Raw genomic sequence first — 18335 nt, 5'->3', positions numbered from 1 at the left:
GGAGAGGGGTGCGCAGGGTGCAGTGTTAGTAGGGGGGGAGAGGGGAGCGCAGGGTGCAGTGTTAGTAGGGGGGAGAGGAGAGCGCATGGTGCAGTGTTAGTAGGGGGGAGAGGGGAGCGCAGGGTGCAGTGTTAATAGGGGGGAGAGGGGAGCGCAGGGTGCAGTGTTAGCAGGGGGGAGAGGAGAGCGCATGGTGCAGTGTTAGTAGGGGGGAGAGGGGAGCGCAGGGTGCAGTGTTAATAGGGGGGAGAGGGGAGCGCAGGGTGCAGTGTTAGTAGGGGGAGAGGGGAGCGCAGGGTGCAGTGTTAATAGGGGGGAGATGGGAGCGCAGGGTGCAGTGTTAGTAGGGGGACAGGCGCAGGACACTGAATCCTGTAAAAGGTTTGAAGGACCATAATCATGTCCCCCTGAAATATATAAATATATCAATTCAGTGCTAGCGAGATGTGACACTATGGCACCAAAGGGGTTAAGTGAGACCCTCACATTACAGTACTACATGTCCTCTGTCACTCAGCCCGACTGTCCCCTGCTGTCACCTCTGCCCCTTCTCACTACGCCACTTTCCTTCTGCCTGCCAGAGCGCAAAATACACAGGACACTGGAGAGAAAGAGCTAGAAATAGAGGGAAGGAAAGCTAATGAGAGAGACGGGGCGCATGGAGAGGGGGGACGAGGGAGATGAGGAGAGAGAGGGGGGGGGGGAACGGATGACGACAACAGAGAGAGAGGGGGGGGCGGGCGACGACAGAGAGAGACAAGGAAAGAAAGAGAGAGAGGGCGACAAGGAAAGAGAGAGAGAGAGGGCGACAAGGAAAGAAAGAGAGAGAGAGGGCGACAAGGAAAGAAAGAGAGAGAGAGAGGGCGACAAGGAAAGAAAGAGAGAGAGGGTGACAAGGAGAGAGAGAGAGAAAGAGAGAAAGAGAGAAAGAGAGAGAAAGAGAGAGAGAGAAAGGGCGACATGGAAAGAAAGAGAGAGAGGGCGACAAGGAGAGAGAGAGAGAGGGCGACAAGGAAAGAAAGGGGAAGAGAGGAGAGAGAGAGAGAGAGGGGGGGACGACGACAAGGAGCGAGAGAGAGGGGGACGACGACAAGGAGCGAGAGAGAGGGGGACGACGACAAGGAGCGAGAGAGAGGGGGACGACGACAAGGAGCGAGAGAGAGGGGGACGACGACAAGGAGCGAGAGAGGGGGACGACGACAAGGAGCGAGAGAGAGGGGGACGACGACAAGGAGCGAGAGAGAGGGGGACGACGACAAGGAGCGAGAGAGGGGGGGACGACGACAAAGAGCGAGAGAGGGGGGGGGGACGACAAAGAGCGAGAGGGGGACGACGACAAAGAGCGAGAGAGAGGGGGACGACGACAAGGAGCGAGAGAGGGGGACGACGACAATGGAGCGAGAGAGAGGGGGGACGACGACAAAGAGCGAGAGAGAGGGGGACGACGACAAAGAGCGAGAGGGGGGACGACGACAAAGAGCGAGAGGGGGACGACGACAAAGAGCGACAGAGAGGGGGACGACGACAAGGAGCGAGAGAGAGGGGACGACGACAAGGAGCGAGAGAGAGGGGGACGACGACAAGGCGCGAGAGAGAGGGGGACGACGACAAGGAGCAAGAGAGAGGGGGACGACGACAAGGAGCGAGAGAGAGGGGGACGGACGACAAGGAGAGAGAGAGCGGGACGGACGACAAGGAGAGAGGGGGACGACGACAAGGAGAGAGAGAGCGGGACGGACGACAAGGAGAGAGAGAGCGGGACGGACGACAAGGTGAGAGAGAGAGCGGGACGGACGACAAGGTGAGTAAGAGAGCGGGACGGACGACAAGGAGAGAGAAAGGCGGGACGGACGACAAGGGAGAGAGAGAGAGCGGGACAGATGACAAGGTGAGTGAGAGAGCGGGACGGACGACAAGGTGAGTGAGAGAGCGGGACAGACGACAAGGTGAGAGAGAGCGGGACGGACGACAAGGTGAGTGAGAGAGCGGGACGGACAAGGAGAGAGCGGGACGGACGACAAGGAGAGAGAGAGAGCGGGACAGATGACAAGGTGAGTGAGAGAGAGCGGGACGGACGACAAGGTGAGTGAGAGTGCGGGACGGACGACAAGGTGAGTGAGAGAGCGGGACGGACGACAAGGAGAGAGAAAGCGGGACGGACGACAAGGAGAGAGAGAGCGGGGACGGACGACAAGGTGAGAGAGAGCGGGACGGACGACAAGGAGAGAGATCGGGGGGCGACAAGGAGAGAGAGAGATGAGCGGGACGGACAACAAGGAGAGAGAGAGCGGGACGGGACGACAAGGTGAGAGAGAGCGGGACGGACGACAAGGTGAGAGAGAGCGGGACGGACAAGGTGAGAGAGGAGAGCGGGACGGATGACAAGGTGAGTGAGAGAGCGGGACGGACGACAAGGTGAGAGAGCGGGACGGACGACAAGGTGAGAGAGCGGGACGGACGACAAGGTGAGAGAGCGGGACGGACGACAAGGTGAGAGAGCGGGACGGACGACAAGGTGAGAGAGCGGGACGGACGACAAGGTGAGAGAGCGGGACGGACGACAAGGTGAGAGAGCGGGACGGACGACAAGGTGAGAGAGCGGGACGGACAACAAGGTGAGAGAGCGGGACGGACGACAAGGTGAGAGAGCGGGACGGACGACAAGGTGAGAGAGCGGGACGGACGACAAGGTGAGAGAGCGGGACGGACGACAAGGTGAGACGAGCGGGACGGACGACAAGGAGAGAGAGAGAGGGACGGACGACAAGGAGAGAGAGGGACGGACGACAAGGAGATAGAGAGAGCGGGACGGACGACAAGGAGAGAGAGCGGGACGGACAACAAGGTGAGAGAGAGCGGGACGGACGACAAGGTGAGAGAGAGAGCGGGACGGACGACAAGGAGAGAGAGAGCGGGACGGACGACAAGGAGAGAGAGCGGGACGGACAACAAGGTGAGAGCGGGACGGACAACAAGGTGAGAGACCGGGACGGACGACAAGGTGAGAGATAGAGCGGGACGGACGACAAGGAGAGAGAGAGAGAGGGGGACGGACGACAAGGAGAGAGAGAGCGGGACGGACGACAAGGTGAGAGCGGGACGGACGACAAGGTGAGAGAGCGGGACGGACGACAAGGTGAGAGATAGAGCGGGACGGACGACAAGGAGAGAGAGAGAGAGGGGGACGGACGACAAGGAGAGAGAGAGCGGGACGGACGACAAGGAGAGAGAGAGAGAGCGGGACGGACGACAAGGAGAGAGAGAGAGAGGGACGGACGACAAGGAGAGAGAGAGCGGGACGGACGACAAGGAGAGAGAGAGCGGGACGGACAACAAGGAGAGAGAGGGACGGACGACAAGGAGAGAGGGACGGACGACAAGGAGAGAGAGAGCGCAGGACGGACGACAATGATAGAGAGAGCGGGACGGACAACAAGGAGAGAGAGAGCGGGACGGACGACAAGGAGAGAGAGAGGAACGGACGACAAGGAGAGAGAGAGGGACGGACGACAAGGAGAGAGGGACGGACGACAAGGAGAGAGAGAGAGCGGGACGGACGACAAGGATAGAGAGCGGGACGGACGACAAGGAGAGAGAGAGGAACGGACGACAAGGAGAGAGAGAGGGACGGACGACAAGGAGAGAGGGACGGACGACAAGGAGAGAGAGAGCGCGGGACGGACGACAAGGATAGAGAGAGCGGGACGGACAACAAGGAGAGAGAGAGCGGGACGGACGACAAGGAGAGAGAGAGGAACGGACGACAAGGAGAGAGAGAGGGACGGACGACAAGGAGAGAGAGAGCGGGACGGACGACAAGGATAGAGAGAGAGCGGGACGGACGACAAGGAGAGAGAGAGAGAGCGGGACGGACGACAAGGAGAGAGAGAGAGAGCGGGACGGACGACAAGGAGAGAGAGAGCGGGACGGACGACAAGGAGAGAGAGAGAGAGGGACGGACGACAAGGCGAGAGAGAGAGGGACGGACGACAAGGAGAGAGAGAGAGCGGGACGGACGACAAGGAGAGAGAGAGAGCGGGACGGACGACAAGGAGAGAGAGCGGGACGGACGACAAGGAGAGAGAGCAGGACGGACGACAAGGAGAGAGAGCGGGACGGACGACAAGGAGAGAGAGAGAGCGGGACGGACGACAAGGAGAGAGAGAGCGGGACGGACGACAAGGAGAGAGAGAGAGCGGGACGGACGACAAGGAGAGAGAGAGGAACGGACGACAAGGAGAGAGAGAGGGACGGACGACAAGGAGAGAGAGAGAGGGACGGACGACAAGGAGAGAGAGAGGAACGGACGACAAGGAGAGAGAGAGGAACGGACGACAAGGAGAGAGAGAGGGACGGACGACAAGGAGAGAGAGAGCGGGACGGACGACAAGGATAGAGAGAGAGCGGGACGGACGACAAGGAGAGAGAGAGAGAGAGCGGGACGGACGACAAGGAGAGAGAGAGAGAGCGGGACGGACGACAAGGAGAGAGAGAGCGGGACGGACGACAAGGAGAGAGAGAGAGCGGGACGGACGACAAGGAGAGAGAGAGAGCGGGACGGACGACAAGGAGAGAGAGAGAGAGCGGGACGGACGACAAGGAGAGAGAGAGGGACGGACGACAAGGAGAGAGAGCGGGACGGACGACAAGGAGAGAGAGCGGGACGGACGACAAGGAGAGAGAGAGAGCGGGACGGACGACAAGGAGAGAGAGAGAGAGCGGGACCGGACGACAAGGAGAGAGAGAGAGCGGGACGGACGACAAGGAAGAGAGAGCGAGCGGGACGGACGACAAGGAGAGAGAGAGAGCGGGACGGACGACAAGGTGAGAGAGAGAGCGGGACGGACGACAAGGTGAGAGGGGAGCGGGACGGACGACAAGGTGAGAGGGGGAGCGGGACGGACGACAAGGTGAGAGAGAGAGAGCGGGACGGACGACAAGGTGAGAGAGAGAGCTGGACGGACGACAAGGTGAGAGAGAGAGCGGGACGGACGACAAGGTGAGAGGGGGAGCGGGACGGACGACAAGGTGAGAGGGGGAGCGGGACGGACGACAAGGTGAGAGAGAGCGGGACGGACGACAAGGTGAGAGAGAGAGCGGGACGGACGACAAGGTGAAGAGAGAGAGCGGGACAGACGACAAGGAGAGAGAGAGAAAGCGGGACGGACGACAAGGAGAGAGAGAGGGACGGACGACAAGGTGAGAGAGAGAGAGAGAGAGAGGGGGGCGACAAGGAGAGAGAGAGGGACGGACGACAAGGAGAGAGAGAGAGAGAGAGAGGGACGGACGACAAGGTGAGAGAGCGGAGGACGGACGACAAGGTGAGACGAGAGCGGGACGAACGACAAGGTGAGAGAGCGGGACGAACGACAAGGAGAGAGATCGGGGGGCGACAAGGAGAGAGAGAGGGGGACGACAAGGAGAGAGAGAGCGGGACGACGGACGAGAGAGAGAGAGCGGGGCGGACGACAAGGAGAGAGAGAGAGTGGGGCGGAAGGACGACAATGAGAGAGATCGGGGGACGACAATGAGAGAGATCGGGGGACGACAAGGAGAGAGATCGGGGGACGACAAGGAGAGAGATCGGGGGGACGACAAGGAGAGAGATTGGGGGACGACAAGAGAGAGAGAGCGGGACGTCAAGGAGAGAGATCCGGGGACGACAAGGAGAGAGATCGGGGGACGACAAGGAGAGAGATCGGGGGACGACAAGGAGAGAGAGCGGGGGACGACAATGAGAGAGGAGCGGGGGACGACAAAGAGAGAGAGAGAGGGGGACGACAAGGAGAGAGAGAGAGAGAGGGGGACGACGACAAGGAGAGAGAGAGAGAGGGGGACGACGACAAGGAGAGAGAGAGAGAGAGGGGGGACGACGACAAGGAGAGAGAGAGAGAGGGGGACGACAAGGAGAGAGAGAGAGAGGGGACGACGACAAGGAGAGAGAGAGAGAGAGAGGGGACGACGACAAGGAGAGAGAGAGAGAGGGACGACGACAAGGAGAGAGAGAGAGAGAGAGAGAGAGAGACAGAGAGAGGGGGGGGGGGGACGACAAGGAGAGAGAGAGAGAGGGGGGGGGACGACAAGGAGAGAGAGAGAGGGGGGGGACGACGACAAGGAGAGAGAGAGAGAGAGAGAGGGGACGACAAGGAGAGAGAGAGGGGACGACGACAAGGAGAGAGAGAGGGGGGACGACAAGGAGAGAGAGAGAGGGGGGGACGACAAGGAGAGAGAGAGAGGGGGACGACAAGGAGAGAGAGAGAGGGGGGGGACAACAAGGAGAGAGAGGGGGGGACAACAAGGAGAGAGAGAGAGGGGGGGACAACAAGGAGAGAGAGAGCGAGAGGGGACGACGACAAGGAGAGAGAGAGAGAGAGGGGGACGACAAGGAGAGAGAGAGAGGGGGGGGACGAAGACAAGGAGAGAGAGAGGAGAGGGGACGACGACAAGGAGAGGAGAGAGAGAGAGAGAGAGAGAGAGAGAGAGAGAGAGAGAGAGAGGGGGGACGACAAGGAGAGAGAGAGGGGGGGACGACAAGGAGAGAGAGAAAGGGGGACGACAAGGAGAGAGAGAGAGGGGGGGACAACAAGGAGAGAGAGGGGGGGACAACAAGGAGAGAGAGAGAGGGGGGGACAACAAGGAGAGAGAGCGAGAAGGGACGACGACAAGGAGAGAGAGAGAGGGGACGACGACAAGGAGAGAGAGAGAGGGGGGACGACGACAAGGAGAGAGAGAGAGGGGGGGGACGACGACAAGGAGAGAGAGAGAGAGAGAGGGGGACGACAAGGAGAGAGAGATCGGGTGGACGACAAGGAGAGAGAGAGAGGGGGGGATGACAAGGAGAGAGAGAGAGGGGGACGACAAGGAGAGAGAGGGGGACGACAAGGAGAGAGAGAGAGGGGGGACGACAAGGAGAGAGAGAGAGGGGGGGACGACAAGGAGAGAGAGAGGGGGACGACAAGGAGAGAGAGAGAGGGGGACGACAAGGAGAGAGGGGGACGACAAGGAGAGAGAGAGAGGGGGACTACAAGGAGAGAGAGAGAGAGAGAGAGGGGGGACGACAAGGAGAGAGAGGGGGACGACAAGGAGAGCGAGAGGGGGACGACAAGGAGAGCGAGAGGGGGACGACAAGGAGAGAGAGAGGGGGATGACAAGAAGAGAGATCGGGGTACGACAAGGAGAGAGATCGGGGGACGACAAGGAGAGAGAGGGGGAGAAGGGGAGGTTTTTGTCTAATCTCTTCCAGCACCACGAGGAGGGGGGCGAGAGGGAAAGACACCAGCAAAGGACCACTGAGCAGAGATCTTATTACAGGAGAACCCCAGAAAATCAGCTGCAGGTCCCCGATGAGGGGGAACAGGTGTAATATACACATATATGTCATGAAAAAATACAGATACTTATTAAATACATACAAGACGTGTGTGTGTGTGTGTGTGTGTGTGTGTGTGTGTGTGTGTGTGTGTATATGTGTGTGTGTGTGTGTGTGTGTGTGTGTGTGTGTGTGTGTGTGTGTGTGTGTGTGTGTGTGTGTGTGTGTGTGTATATGTATGTGTATATGTATGTGTATATGTAAACCCTCTACAGCAAAGCATATAGCAAATGGAAATATTACTGTATGCTCAGCTTAAGCCTATAGGGAACCATGTTAAAAATGGATTTGAAGAAAAAAGTGGCACTGTGTGCTCATTTGCATGTCATTTCCCAGAATCCCTTGCTGCAGTGGAAGTGTTGTGTGCTGGGTGATAATGGGGAAAGGCGGGGTTGCAGACCTGCCTAAGACATGCAAATGAGCATACAGTAATATTTCCATTTGCTATAGAGAGATATACACACACATATACACGTGTGTGTATGTACGTACGTACGTACACACACACAGTAAGTGTGTACAGTACCTCACAGTCCAATCATTCCCTTGGACCACAAGGTACCTTAATTTTGTACAACTGTCCCTGTGGGGCGAGAGGGCTCGGGGAGGAGAGAGAGGGCGAGAGGGCGAGAGGGCTCGGGGAGAGGGCACGGGAGGGGAGTGAGGGCGAGAGGGCTCGGGGAGGGGAGAGAGGGCGAGAGGGCTCGGGGAGAGGGCACAGGAGGGGAGTGAGGGCGAGAGGGCTCGGGGAGGGGAGAGAGGGCGAGAGGGCTCGGGAGGGGAGTGAGGGCGAGAGGGCTCGGGGAGGGGAGAGAGGGCGAGAGGGCACGGGAGGGGAGTGAGGGCGAGAGGGCTCGGGGAGGGGAGAGAGGGCGAGAGGGCTCGGGGAGGGGAGAGAGGGCTCGGGGGGGGGAGAGAGGGCTCGGGGAGGGGAGAGAGGGCTCGTGGAGGAGAGAGGGCTCGTGGAGGAGAGAGGGCTCGGGGAGGAGAGAGGGCTCGGGGAGGAGAGAGGGCTCGGGGAGGAGAGAGGGCTCGGGGAGGAGAGAGGGCTCGGGGAGGAGAGAGGGCTCGGGGAGGAGAGAGGGCTCGGGGAGGAGAGAGGGGTCGGGGAGGGGAGAAAGGGCGAGAGGGGTCAGGGAGAGAGGGCGAGAGGGGTCAGGGAGAGAGGGCGAGAGGGACAAGAGGGGTCGGGGAGGGGAAAGAGAGCAGAGGGGTCGGGGAGGGGGAAGAGAGCAGAGGGGTCGGGGAGGGGGAAGAGAGCAGAGGGGTCGGGGAGGGGGAAGAGAGCAGAGGGGTCGGGGAGGGGGAAGAGAGCAGAGGGGTCGGGGAGGGGGAAGAGAGCAGAGGGGTCGGGGAGGGGGAAGAGAGCAGAGGGGTCGGGGAGGGGGAAGAGAGCAACGGGGTCGGGGAGGGGGAAGAGAGCAGAGGGGTCGGGGGGGGGGGGAAGAGAGCAGGGGGGTCGGGGGGGGGAAGAGAGCAGATGGGTCGGGGGGGGGGGAAGAGAGCAGAGGGGTTGGGGGGGGGAAGAGAGCAGAGGGGTCGGGGGGGGGAAGAGAGCAGAGGGGTCGGGGGGGGAAGAGAGCAGAGGGATCGGGGGGGGGGGAAGAGAGCAGAGGGGTCGGGGAGGGGGGGGAAGAGAGCAGAGGGGTCGGGGAGGGGGGGGAAGAGAGCAGAGGGGTCGGGGAGGGGGGGGAAGAGAGCAGAGGGGTCAGGGAGGGGGGGGGAAGAGAGCAGAGGGGTCGGTGGGGGAAGGGAGCAGAGGGGTCGGGGGGGAAGGGAGCAGAGGGGTCGGGGGGAAGAGAGCAGAGGGGTCGGGGTGGGGGGAAGAGAGCAGAGGGGTCGGGGGTGGGGGGAAGAGAGCAGAGGGGTGGGGGGAAGAGAGCAGAGGGGTCGGGGGGAAGAGAGCAGAGGGGTCGGGGGTGGGGGGGAGAGGGCGCGAGGGGTGGGGGGAGAGAGGGCGAGAGGGGGTGGGGGGAGAGAGGGCGAGAGGGGTGGGGGGAGAGAGGGCGAGAGGGGTGGGGGGAGAGAGGGCGAGAGGGGTGGGGGGAGAGGGCGAGAGGGGAGGGGCGAGGAGAGAGGGCGAGAGGGGTCGGTGGGAGAAGGGAGCAGAGGGGTCGGTGGGAAGGGAGCAGAGGGGTCGGGGGGGAAGAGAGCAGAGGGGTCGGGTGGGGGGAAGAGAGCAGAGGGGTCGGGGGTGGGGGGAAGAGAGCAGAGGGGTGGGGGGAAGAGAGCAGAGGGGTCGGGGGGGAAGAGAGCAGAGGGGTCGGGGGTGGGGGGAGAGGGCGCGAGGGGTGGGGGGAGAGAGGGCGAGAGGGGTGGGGGAAGAGAGGGCGAGAGGCGTGGGGGGAGAGAGGGCGAGAGGCGTGGGGGGAGAGAGGGCGAGAGGCGTGGGGGGAGAGAGGGCGAGTGGGGTGGGGGGAGAGAGGGCGAGAGGGGTGGGGGGATAGAGGGCGAGAGGGGTGGGGGGAGAGAGGGCGAGAGGGCGAGAGGGGTGGGGGGGAGAGAGGGCGAGAGGGGTGGGGGGGAAGAGCGGAGAGGGGTGTGGGGGGGCAGAGAGCGAGAGTGGTGGGGGGGGGGAGAGAGCGAGAGGGGTGGGGGAGAGTGAGAGAGGGGTCAGGGAAGAGGGCGAGAGGGGTCAGGGAGAGGGGTCGGGGAAGAGGGCGAGAGGGGTAAGGGAGAGGGGTCGGGGGAGAGGGCGAGAGGGGTCGGGGGAGAGGGCGAGAGGGGACGGGGAGAGAGGGCGAGAGGGGCCGGGGGACAGGGGTCGGGGGAGAGGGCGAAAGGGGTCGGGGAGAGGGCGAGAGTGGTCGGGGGAGAGGGCGAGAGGGGTCAGGGAGAGGGGTCGGGGAAGAGGGCGAGAATGGTCGGGGGAGAGAGCGAGAGGGGTCGGGGAGAGAGGGCGAGAGCGGTCAGGGAGGAAGAGGGCGAGAGGGGTCGGGGGAGAGGGCGAGAGGGGTCGGCGGAGAGGGCGAGAGGGGTTGGCGGGGGGGGAGCGAGCGAGGGGGTCGGCGGGAGGGGGGGGAGCGAGGGAGAGGGGTCGGAGGGACCGAGAGGGGTCGGAGGGACCAGGGGGGAGGAGGGACCGAGAGGGAGGAGGGACCGGGGGGGGGGGGGGGGGAGGAGCGAGAGGAATCTGTGGGAAGTTAAGGCCCACAGGGGTCTCAGAGGGGAGCAGTATACCACAGAGCCTGACATACCTCTCTACACTCCGCTCCCTCCTCCTCTCTCCGTAGAGCACTCCCCCACTCTCCAGGGGGACACAAAGACAGGGTGGGATCCTGGAAGCTGCGGCTCCATCTCTGCGGCGTTATTACAATGCAGGCGTGTTTGGGGGGGTGGGGGGGGGTTGCTTTAGACACAGCACCCGGCCACGCAACATTGTGCACATTGCAGGTGTGCGCTGGAACCCGCCCACCCCAAACTATCCCCACCAGAGGAGCCAGTGACCCATCATGCGTTGCCAGCAGAGGTTGGGGGGGAGGGTTTGGTCTGCCGGACTTATAAGTCCCCAACTTTGTCATCGCTCCTGTGTCGTCCCCCACCGCCTTCCGCAACACAACCCTCTATTCTCTGATACATTATGTCAAATATAATGCCAAAATGGGACAGTGGCTTTAATAAAAGAATCCCCCAAAAAATGACAAACTAAAATGTAAAATTCGTAAAATTTATAGGGCGCCAGCGGAAATCCTACAAAGCAAATGTGCTACCCCTCTCTTCCCCACCCCAAATATGTGCTGGAGAGTTTTCGCTCTGCGAGAGAGGAGAGGAGAGAGAGAGAGAAGAGAGAGGGGTATTATAACAGAGACACCCCTATCAGACCTCCATCTAGAGCAGGGACAGCCAAGACCACCCACAACTGATCGGGCTTTCAAGATATCCCAGCTTCAGCACAGGTGGCTCACTCGAAGACTGCTCCACCTGCGCTGACGCAGGGATATCCTGAAAGCCTGACCTGGCCACACCTGCTTTAGCATCAAGAGGATCCTCAAAGTTTAATGCCATTATAAACCCCCCTTAGGTGTAAAGGGCCCACCCTTCCTGGGAACAAATGACGCTAAGGACAGTATGGTTTAATCGGACGAATGCACCTGCCACATCCCTTCATTAAAAGGGCAAGCCTTTTCAAAGCAGTTTCCACGGTAAACAGACTATCTAATGTATTTTGCCAATATCCCGGTCAGTCCTCAAAAGCCGCAGGTAAACTGCACTTTTATTCTGTGTATAGTAAGTTGGGAGTCGTCAATATTGAGACCGGTAAACGGAAGCAGTTTGCTGGCCTGTTACCGCCCGCACTGTCCCTGTTAGAGGTAAGGAGGGAGGAGACAGAGGGTCTCTGCCAGTGCAATGTCCTGGAGGTATGACACACGTGAAGAGCAGTTACAGCGAAACAAACCGAAACCCAAATCTCACCTCACCCAGTGTACAAACCCCACCCCAAATCTCACCTCACCCAGTGTGCAAACCCCACCCCAAATATCACATCATCCAGTGTGCAAACCCCAACCCAAATATCACATCATCCAGTGTGCAAACACCAACTTAAATCTCAACTCACCCAGTGTGCAAACCCCAACCCAAATATCACATCATCCAGTGTGCAAACACCAACTTAAATCTCAACTCACCCAGTGTGTAAACCCCAACTTAAATCTCAACTCACCCAGTGTGCAAACCCCAACCCAAATCTCAACTCACCCAGTGTGCAAACCCCAACCCAAATCTCAACTCACCCAGTGTGCAAACCCCAACCCAAATCTCAACTCACCCAGTGTGCAAACCCCAACCCGAATCTCAACTCACCCAGTGTGCAAACCCCACCCCAAATCTCACCTCACCCAGTGTGCAAACCCCAACCCAAATATCACATCATCCAGTGTGCAAACCCCAACCCAAATATCACATCATCCAGTGTGCAAACACCAACTTAAATCTCAACTCACCCAGTGTGTAAACCCCAACTTAAATCTCAACTCACCCAGTGTGCAAACCCCAACCCAAATCTCAACTCACCCAGTGTGCAAACCCCAACCCAAATCTCAACTCACCCAGTGTGCAAACCCCAACCCGAATCTCAACTCACCCAGTGTGCAAACCCCAACCCAAATCTCAACTCACCCAGTGTGCAAACCCCAACCCAAATCTCAACTCACCCAGTGTGCAAACCCCAACCCAAATCCCAACTCACTTAGTGTGCAAACCCCAACCCAAACCTCAACTCACTTGGTGTGCAAACCCCAACCCAAATCTCACCTCACCCAGTGTGCAAACCCCAACCCAAATCCCAACTCAGTGTGCAAACCCCAACCCAAATCTCAACTCACTTGGTGTGCAAACCCCAACCCAAATCTCACCTCACCCAGTGTGCAAACCCAAACCCAAATCTCAACTCACCCAGTGTGCAAACCCCAACCCAAATCTCACCTCACCCAGTGTGCAAACCCCAACCCAAATCTCACCTCACCCAGTGTGCAAACCCCAACCCAAATCTCAACTCAGTGTGCAAACCCCAACCCAAATCTCACCTCACCCAGTGTACAAACCCCAACCCAAATCTCAACTCACCCACTGAAAACCCCAACCCAAATCTCACCTCACCCAGTGTGCAAACCCCAACCCAAATCTCAACTCACCCAATGTACAAACCCCAACCCAAATCTCTACTCACCCAGTGTGCAAACCCCAACCCAAATCTCAACTCACCCAATGTACAAACCCCAACCCAAATCTCTACTCACCCAGTGTGCAAACCCCAACCCAAATCTCAACTCACCCAATGTACAAACCCCAACCCAAATCTCAACTAACCCAGTGTGCAAACCCCAACCCAAATCTCAACTCACCCAGTGTGCAAACCCCAACCCAAATCTCAACTCACCCAGTGTGCAAACCCCAACCCAAATCTCAACTCAGTGTGCAAACCCCAACCCAAATCTCAACTCACTTAGTGTGCAAACCCCAACCCAAATCTCACCTCACCCAGTGTGCAAACCCCAACCCAAATCTTAACTCACCCAGTGTGCAAACCCAAACCCAAATCTCAGCTCACCCTGTGTGCAAACCCCAACCCAAATCTCAACTCACCCAATGTACAAACCCCAACCCAAATCTCAACTCACCCACTGAAAACCCCAACCCGAATCTCAACTCTCCCAGTGTACAAACCCCAACCCAAATCTCACCTCACTAAGTGTGCAAACCCCAACCCAAATCTCACCTCACCCAGTGTGCAAACCCCAACCCAAATCTCAACTAACACAGTGTGCAAACCCCAACCCAAATCTCACCTCACCCAGTGTGCAAACCCCAACCCAAATCTCAACTCACCCAATGTACAAACCCCAACCCAAATCTCTACTCACCCAGTGTGCAAACCCCAACCCAAATCTCAACTCACCCAGTGTGCAAACCCCAACCCAAATCTCAACTCACTTGGTGTGCAAACCCCAACCCAAATCTCACCTCACCCAGTGTGCAAACCCCAACCCAAATCTCACCTCACTAAGTGTGCAAACCCCAACCCAAATCTCAACTCACCCAGTGTGCAAACCCCAACCCAAATCTCAACTCACTTAGTGTGCTAACCCCAACCCAAATCTCACCTCACCCACTGTGCAAACCCCAACCCAAATCTCACCTCACCCAGTGTGCAAACCCCAACCCAAATCTCAACTCACCCAATGTACAAACCCAAACCCAAATCTCTACTCACCCAGTGTGCAAACCCCAACCCAAATCTCAACTCACCCAGTGTGCAAACCCCAACCCAAATCTCTACTCACCCAGTGTGCAAACCCCAACACAAATCTCAACTCACCCAGTGTGCAAACCCCAACCCAAATCTCAACTAACCCAGTGGGCAAACCCCAACCCAAATCTCTACTCACCCAGTGTGCAAACCCCAACCCAAATCTCAACTCACCCAGTGTGCAAACCCCAACCCAAATCTCAACTCACCCAGTGTGCAAACCCCAACCCAAATCTCAACTCACTTGGTGTGCAAACCCCAACCCAAATCTCACCTCACCCAGTGTGCAAACCCCAACCCAAATCTTAACTCACCCAGTGTGCAAACCCCAACCCAAATCTCAACTCACCCAATGTACAAACCCCAACCCAAATCTCAACTCACCCACTGAAAACCCCAACCCAAATCTCACCTCACCCAGTGTGCAAACCCCAACCCAAATCTCAACTCACCCGGTGTGCAAACCCCAACCCGAATCTCAACTCACCCGGTGTGCAAACCCCAACCCAAATCTCAACTCACCCGGTGTGCAAACCCCAACCCAAATCTCACCTCACCCAGTGTACAAACTCCAACCCAAATCTCAACAAACCCGGTGTGCAAACCCCAACCCGAATCTCAACTCTCCCAGTGTACAAACCCCAACCCAAATCTCACCTCACGCAGTGTGCAAACCCCAACCCAAATCTCACCTCACGCAGTGTGCAAACCCCAACCCAAATCTCAACTAACACAGTGTGCAAACCCCAACCCAAATCTCACCTCATCCAGTGTGCAAACCATAAACCCAAATCTCACCTCATCCAGTGTGCAAACCCCAACCCAAATCTCACCTCACCCAGTGTGCAAACCCCAACCCAAATCTCAACTCACCCAATGTACAAACCCCAACCCAAATCTCACCTCACCCAGTGTACAAACCCCAACCCAAATCTCACCTCACTAAGTGTGCAAACCCCAACCCAAATCTCACCTCACTAAGTGTGCAAACCCCAACCCAAATCTCACCTCACTAAGTGTGCAAACCCCAACCCAAATCTTAACTCACCCAGTGTGCAAACCCAAATCTCATCTCACTCAGTGTGCAAACCCCAACCCAAATCTCAACTCACCCAATGTACAAACCCCAACCCAAATCTCAACTCACCCAGTGTGCAAACCCCAACCCAAATCTCAACTCACCCAGTGTACAAACCCCAACCCAAATCTCAACTCACCCAGTGTGCAAACCCCAACCCAAATCTCAACTCACCCAGTGTGCAAACCCCAACCCAAATCTCAACTCACCCAGTGTGCAAACCCCAACCCAAATCTCACCTCATCCAGTGTGCAAACCCCAACCCAAATCTCTACTCACCCAATGTACAAACCCCAACCCAAATCTCTACTCACCCAGTGTGCAAACCCCAACCCAAATCTCAACTCACCCAGTGTGCAAACCCCAACCCAAATCTCACCTCACTAAGTGTGCAAACCCCAACCCAAATCTCAACTCACCCAGTGTGCAAACCCCAACCCAAATCTCAACTCACCCACTGTGCAAACCCCAACCCAAATCTCACCTCACCCAGTGTGCAAACCCCAACCCAAATCTCTACTCACCCAGTGTGCAAACCCCAACACAAATCTCAACTCACCCAGTGTGCAAACCCCAACCCAAATCTCAACTAACCCAGTGTGCAAACCCCAACCCAAATCTCAACTCACCCAGTGTGCAAACCCCAACCCAAATCTCAACTCACCCAGTGTGCAAACCCCAACCCAAATCTCACCTCACTAAGTGTGCAAACCCCAACCCAAATCTCAACTCACTTAGTGTGCAAACCCCAACCCAAATCTCAACTCACTTAGTGTGCAAACCCCAACCCAAATCTCAACTCACTTAGTGTGCAAACCCCAACCCAAATCTCAACTCTCCCAGTGTGCAAACCCCAACCCAAATCTCAACTCACTTAGTGTGCAAACCCCAACCCAAATCTCAACTCTCCCAGTGTGCAAACCCCAACTCACCCAGTGTGGAAACCCCAACCCAAATCTCAACTCACCCAATGTACAAACCCCAACCCAAATCTCTACTCACCCAGTGTGCAAACCCCAACACAAATCTCAACTCACCCAGTGTGCAAACCCCAACCCAAATCTCAACTAACCCAGTGTGCAAACCCCAACCCAAATCTCAACTCACCCAGTGTGCAAACCCCAACCCAAATCTCAACTCACCCAGTGTGCAAACCCCAACCCAAATCTCACATCACTAAGTGTGCAAACCCCAACCCAAATCTCAACTCACTTAGTGTGCAAACCCCAACCCAAATCTCAACTCACTTAGTGTGCAAACCCCAACCCAAATCTCACCTCACCCAGTGTGCAAACACCAACCCAAATCTCACCTCACCCAGTGCAAACCCCAACCCAAATCTCAACTCACTTAGTGTGCAAACCCCAACCCAAATCTCAACTCACTTAGTGTGCAAACCCCAACCCAAATCTCAACTTACCCAGTGTGCAAACCATAAACCCAAATCTCAACTCACCCAATGTACAAACCCCAACCCAAATCTCAACTCACCCAGTGTGCAAACCCCAACCCAAATCTAAACTCGCCCAGTGTGCAAACCCCAACCCAATTCTCAACTCACCCAGTGTGCAAACCACAACCCAAATCTCACCCAGTGTGCAAACCCCAACCCAAATCTCAACAAACCCAGTGTGCAAACCCCAACCCAAATCTCACCTCACCCAGTGTGCAAACCCCAACCCAAATCTCACCTCACCCAGTGTGCAAACCCCAACCCAAATCTCAACTCACCCAATGTACAAACCCCAACCCAAATCTCAACTCACCCAGTGTGCAAACCCCAACCCAAATTTCAACTCACTTGGTGTGCAAACCCCAACCCAAATCTCACCTCACCCAGTGTGCAAACCCCAACCCAAATCTCACCTCACTAAGTGTGCAAACCCCAACCCAAATCTCAACTCACTTAGTGTGCAAACCCCAACCCAAATCTCACCTCACCCACTGTGCAAACCCCAACCCAAATCTCAACTCACCCAGTGTGCAAACCCCAACCCAAATCTCAACTCACCCAGTGTGCAAACCCCAAACCAAATCTCAACTCACCCAGTGTGCAAACCCCAACCCAAATCTCACCTCACTAAGTGTGCAAACCCCAACCCAAATCTCAACTCACTTAGTGTGCAAACCCCAACACAAATCTCAACTCACCCAGTGTGCAAACCCCAACCCAAATCTCAACTAACCCAGTGTGCAAACCCCAACCCAAATCTCAACTCACCCAGTGTGCAAACCCCAACCCAAATCTCAACTCACCCAGTGTGCAAACCCCAACCCAAATCTCAACTCACTTAGTGTGCAAACCCCAACTCACTTAGTGTGCAAACCCCAACCCAAATCTAACCTCACCCAGTGTGCAAAACCCAACCCAAATCTCAACTCACCCACTGAAAACCCCAACCCAAATCTCACCTCACCCAGTGTGCAAACCCCAACCCAAATCTCACCTCACTAAGTGTGCAAACCCCAACCCAAATCTCAACTCACTTAGTGTGCAAACCCCAACCCAAATCTCAACTCACTTAGTGTGCAAACCCCAACCCAAATCTCACCTCACCCAGTGTGCAAACCCCAACCCAAATCTCACCTCACCCAGTGCAAACCCCAACCCAAATCTCAACTCACTTAGTGTGCAAACCCCAACCCAAATCTCAACTCACTTAGTGTGCAAACCCCAACCCAAATCTCAACTCTCCCAGTGTGCAAACCCCAACCCAAATCTCAACTCACTTAGTGTGCAAACCCCAACCCAAATCTCAACTCTCCCAGTGTGCAAACCCCAACTCACCCAGTGTGGAAACCCCAACCCAAATCTCAACTTACCCAGTGTGCAAACCATAAACCCAAATCTCAACTCACCCAGTGTGCAAACCCCAACCCAAATCTCTACTCACCCAGTGTGCAAACCCCAACCCAAATCTCTACTCACCCAGTGTGCAAACCCCAACCCAAATCTCACCCAGTGTGCAAACCCCAACCCAATTCTCAACTCACCCAGTGTACAAACCCCAACCCAAATCTCAACAAACCCAGTGTACAAACCCCAACCCAAATCTCAACTCACCCAGTGTGCAAACCCCAACCCAAATCTCACCTCATCCAGTGTGCAAACCCCAACCCAAATCTCAACTCTCCCAGTG

At 57.1% G+C, this 18335-nt stretch overlaps 1 protein-coding gene across 1 annotated transcript in view; it reads right to left on the bottom strand.

The window, feature by feature from the left end:
- The window catches only part of AHDC1 (AT-hook DNA binding motif containing 1), an 88154-nt gene that overhangs the window by 644 nt on the left and 69175 nt on the right, over positions 1 to 18335 (bottom strand). The gene's annotated exons all lie outside the window — the stretch shown is intronic.

This window comes from Ascaphus truei, chromosome 6, assembly GCF_040206685.1.
Source record: "Ascaphus truei isolate aAscTru1 chromosome 6, aAscTru1.hap1, whole genome shotgun sequence".
Taxonomy (NCBI): domain Eukaryota; kingdom Metazoa; phylum Chordata; class Amphibia; order Anura; family Ascaphidae; genus Ascaphus; species Ascaphus truei.
Note: the sequence above shows the minus strand (reverse complement) of the source record. Positions and strands in the feature narration are given on the sequence as shown.